We start from the raw sequence: 5,350 nt of genomic DNA on the forward strand, positions 1-5,350 counted from the left end.
CCCAGTTGATCAATAAGTAATATTTAGTGCTCTATGATGTGAACAAAACACTGTTCGAAGCCCTTTGGAGAAGACCATACAGCAGAATTGGTAGGCACATTCCCTGAGCACAAGAAGCTTACAATCTAGACATTAAGATAAATTATGGATATGTGCTCAAGTGCTTTGTGCCTGAAGGTAGGAGAATGTCAAGTGTAACAAGAGTAGAGATTCACATGCAAGGGCGATGCAAAATGGAGGGAAAGTAGTGGAAATGAAGGATTAGTCAGGAAAGGCCTCTTGGAGATGTGATTTTAATAAAGCTTTGAAGGTAGGGAGAGTGGTGATCTGTTGGATATGAACGGGGAGGGAGTTCCAGGCCAGAGGGAGGACATGGGCAAGGAGTCAGCAGCACAGTGAGTAGATTAGTGCCTCTAGGTAGGAGATTGAAGTACAATGAGAAGGTTATTAGTGGAGTGAAATGTGCAGGTTATTAGAGTAGTAAAAGGAAATATTAAATGTTTCTTGAGTAATTTAATATTAACCTACTAGGCTGGGACCAGGAATCTCAACTTCAAAAATATGGACACACTCAGAGGAGTGTTATGGACCATTTTAAAAATAAGGAATTCTGGCTGCCCAGCCGAATTTAAGGAAAATAAGGTAGAGGATATTGAGGCGGTTAGGTGTTATCATTAACAAGAAGATCATTTTGTGGGCTAGCTAAGGTGCAAGAGGCTAGAAATGCTCAAGGTTAGTAAGAAAATACCAAGAGATATCATTTGCCCGAAGGGGATAATGAGATGAAAATACATTGCCTAGTGGCTGAGATCCAGGAATTTTGAGGGGCCTAAAGTGCCTGCAAAAGTCTAAAAATAACTGGAATGTCAGTGATATAGCAGCCTCCATGAGCAGATTAGGGAAAGGAGGTATGGATGGGATCCAGGGGAAAGATAATTGGTTTGGTAGAAGAATGGGAGGCAAGGTTGCAGAGGTAGGGGAAGAGAACCCAGAGTAATTGGGATGGAGAAGAAGTGATACAACTGCAACATGAGAAACGAGGAGACATTGGTAACAAACAGCAGCAAGGCACTGGATCTCTTGGAAGAAACAGAACCAGAAACCCCATTACTGTTTAGTGTGGAACAGAAAATTGCTCAGGTCCAAGTGTGGCGATCATTGAAATCTCATGAGGCATTTATCAAGTGCCTACTGTGTGCTTAGGTCAATACAAGAGTATCATAGTCCCTGTCCTACTCGGGGCTCATTATCTATTTAATGCCCATTTTCCATAATTGGGGAAAGAAGGTTGGGGAGGTTATTGGCTTGTCCAAGGTGAAAATTGTGAGGCAGGGCAGGGAGACAAACCCAGCTCCTGCCTCCCAGGCCTGGTCTCTTTCCACGAGACCCCACTGAAGGTTGTCTCTTCAGTGACAACCATTCAGCCAGAACTATGGACTGACAAGTATCCCTTCTCCCAATCCCACTTTCTCCATCCATAGAACATGTTGGAATGTCAGAAGAAACCGCTAGTAGCATATGCATCCCTTTGATTAAGGCATTCACACAAGTTCAAAAATAATAATTGCAATAATAAGTGTAATAATAATACATTTACTATAATAATAGTAATGGTATTTGTTAAGCAATTACTATGTGCCTAGCACTGTTCTAAGTGGTGGGATAGATATGAAATTAACAGGTTAGACACTGTCCCTGTCCCATGTGGGACTCCTAGTCTTAATCCCCATTTTACAGATGAGATAACTGAGGCCCAGAGAAGTGAAGTGACTTGCCCAAGAGTACACAGGAGACATGTGGCGGAGCTAGGGTTTGAACCCAGGTCTTTCTGGTTGACAGGCTCGTGCTCTATCAGCTACACCTATGTACCAAAGAACCGTGATAAACATTGGGATTCATATAGGATTTCTTGGGAATGTAATCTTAAAGTTGTAGGAGAACAGAGTGTACTTAACAATACATCTTTTCTTTCCATTCACAAATAGTGATGAGGACTTCGTTGTATTATACTCTCCCAAGTGCTTACAGTATTCTGCACATAGTAAGCACTCAATAAATACCATTGATTGACATCTGATGCAAGGCAACTGCCCAGGTTTGAGTTAAAGCCCTTTAATTCCTACTCAACTCTGTATTCAAAGCCCTTAAATTCTAAAATGCTTCAGGCTTCCCAGCTGAATATAAGATTCATGGTTTCTGTTGATGCCCAAGGTCATGGGGGAGGTGAGGTGTCCTATTCAATGGGCTTTGAGTTCCTTGGAAGAGAAGAGCTACAGAAATACAAGATAATAATGTTGTTTGAAACTTTAGTAAAAGTGAAGTTCATCATGTGCCCCTTTTAGAGTATGAAATTTAATTTAGAAAATGGGGGGAAAGGACAGGCTGAGTTAGCTGGAGGATAGATTGTTGGTACATTCAGTTCTACATTGTGAGGGCTGTAATCTTGTGACATGGAGCATTAGGAAATAATATTCACCCATTCCCATGCCTTCCACTTATATGTAATTTCTTTGGTACACCTAACACAACAAGTTTGTGTTGTTGAAAGAAAGATTCCTAATAGACTTCTAGTCAAGATGCATCCTGAAAACACTAAGTGTTATATCTTAGAATCTGTGGAGAAATTTCTTGTGTAACTCTATATTCCAAGATACTAGCTAAATGAGTTAGAGGACCTAAGTTCTAATTGCAGCTCTGCTATGTGTCTGCTCTATGACCTTGGGCAAATCACTTACCTTCTCTGTGCCTCAGTTCCCTCATCACTAACATGGGATTAAATCAAGAGCCTTATGTGGGATGGATTGTATCAAAACTTATCTTGTATCTACCTCAGGCTTAGAGCAGTGCCTGATACATAGTAAGTGCTTAAAACATACAGTTATTTTTATCATTAATAATGTCTCTGTGCCTCAGTCATATCATCTGTGAAATGATTAAAACCTACTCCCTCACATTTAGATCGAGAGCCCCGTGTGAGACAGGGCCTATGTCCAGCTTGATTAATTTACATCTCCCGCAGTGCTTAGAACAGTACTTGGCACATAATAAGGGCTTAACATGCAACAAAATGAATAATTATTGCTCCATATGATCAGGAATCTCTTCTCTTCTTAGTTGGAGTCACTGGCCTCTCAGGGAATATTATGCTCAAAGAGTATCAGTGACTCTAAAACACAGAAACAATTGACTTGAGAAGAATCTGGCACACTGCTGATTGATTGCTTTCCAAAGGTGAAATATTAGGTACAGTGTTGAAATTGAATATCAATAGGTTAGCAAAGAATGCTTGAGATGGTTTAGAATTAGAATTGGAGAAGCAGCCTGGCTCAGTGGAAAGAGCCCAGGCTTGGGAGTCTGAGGTCATGGGTTCTAATCCCAGCTCTGCCACTTGTCAGCTGTGTGACTTTGGGTAAGTCATTTAATTTCTCTGTGCCTCAGTTACCTTATCTATAAGATGAGGATTAAGACTGTGAGCCCCATGTGGGACAACCTGATTACCTTGTATTTCCCCCCAGTGCTTAGAACAGTGTTTGGAACATAGTAAGGCCAATTATTGTTATTGTTATTATTAATTAAATGAGGGAATTTCCAGGACAATTCCAAAAATGTTTGGCTATTTTCACTGCAAAACCTTAACATACATGAGTTGTTTTTTTTATGGCCCAGCAAAAATCAGAATAATAGTAATAGTTGTGCTATCTGTTAAGCATTTTCTCTGTGCCAAGCACTGTACTAAACCCTGAGATAGATACAAGGTCATCAAGTCCCACATGAGGCTCACAGTCTAAGTAGGATGATGAACAGGTATTAAATCTCTATTTTACAGATGAGGGAACTGAGTTAGAGAGAAGTTAAGAGACTTGCCCAGCTTCAAGTAAGAGACATGTACTTGAGGCAGGATTAGAATCCAGGTCCTCTGATTCCTAGGCCCAAGCTCTTTCCACTAGGCCTTGTTCCTTCTCAATATCACCACCAGAAGCATCATCTTGTAGCTGAAGAAAAACTTTACAACCCTTTTGCGGGTGATCACGAGGACTGCTAGGACTCTCCTGTGACAATAGAGCCTAGCAACTCTTCAAATGCTACACTACTTAATTTGGCTTTTTTGATGAGCTTAATGAAATTAATTTATTACATCTTTTCAAGGAGGCATAGCACTAAAATACATCACTGTCTAACCTTGTCCCAGAAAAGAAATCTGGCTGTCCATTCAGGCTGTGAGGCATTAATCACAAAACAGAAAAGGTAATCTTTTCATAAAGATTTTTTTAAATGGTATTTTCTAATTACTCACTATGTGTCAAATATGGTTCTAAGTACTGAGGTAAATATAAGTTGGGCAGTCCCTGTACCACATGGGGGCTCATAGTCTAAGTAATTGAATGTGCATTTTACAAATGAGGAAATTGAAACACAGAGAAGTCAAGTGACTTACCCAAGGTCACACAGCAGGCAAATCGGGGAGAAAGAACTAGAACCCAGGGTCTCTGACTCCAAACTAATTCTCTTTCCATTAAGCCACCCTGCTTCTCAGCAAGAAATTAAGATGGAATAGAAGAAAACAGAGTTCTGAGGACTTTTAAGTAAAATGTCTGAAACAATTTCTGTAGTGCCTATTGAGAAGGGTGTATTAGAATTAATAATCAGTTATATTTCTTAAGCCAAATAGAGTTATAATTATTGCATTTGTCAAAGGCTTATTATGAGCCAAGCATCATACTAAGTGCTGGGGTGTCTTGTCTTATGCTATCAAGTTTTCTCTGACCCAAAGTGATGCCATGGGCACATCTCTCCCAGAACACCCCACCCACAGCTGCAATCATTCTGGTAGTGGATTGACATAGTTTTCTTGGAAAAATGCGGAAGTGGAAGTGGTTTACCTTTGCCTCCTTCCACGCAGTAAACTTGAGTGCCCACCCTCGACTCTCTCCCAGCACAGGTGGGTTTTGACTTGTAGCAGCTTGCCTTCCACTCGCTAGCCACTGCCCAAGCTAGGAATGGAATGATTATGCCTCTGCTTGACTCTCCCTCCCATAGTCGAGACTGGTAGGGTACTGGAAACTCTCCAGGTGTGACTCTGAGAGGGGAAAGTGCTGAGATAGATGCACACAGGGCTAACATTTTGCAGATGAAGAAACTGAAGTACAGAGAAGTAAAGTGACTTGCTCAAGGTCATGCAGCAGGTAAGTGGTAATGCTGGGATTAGAACTCATGTCCTCTGCCTCCTAGGCCTGTGTTCTTTCCACTGGGCCTCATTCTGATAGAGTAGGTAGATATGACTCCTACCCACAATAATTATAATTGTGGTATTTCTGAACTGCTTACCATGTGCCAGGCACTGTACTAAGTA

The 5,350-nt window shown here is 41.0% G+C and overlaps 1 non-coding gene across 1 annotated transcript; it reads right to left on the minus strand.

Moving 5' to 3' along the window:
- Window positions 1–4,949: 4,949 nt before the first annotated feature.
- LOC114817780 lies at window positions 4,950–5,087 on the minus strand. Its single transcript, XR_003765637.1, has one exon. It is a non-coding gene; the product is annotated as a small nucleolar RNA SNORA7 (small nucleolar RNA).
- Between the last annotated feature and the right edge of the window lie 263 nt (window positions 5,088–5,350).

Source organism: Ornithorhynchus anatinus, chromosome 1 (assembly GCF_004115215.2).
Source record: "Ornithorhynchus anatinus isolate Pmale09 chromosome 1, mOrnAna1.pri.v4, whole genome shotgun sequence".
In the NCBI taxonomy this organism is placed as follows: Eukaryota; Metazoa; Chordata; class Mammalia; order Monotremata; family Ornithorhynchidae; genus Ornithorhynchus; species Ornithorhynchus anatinus.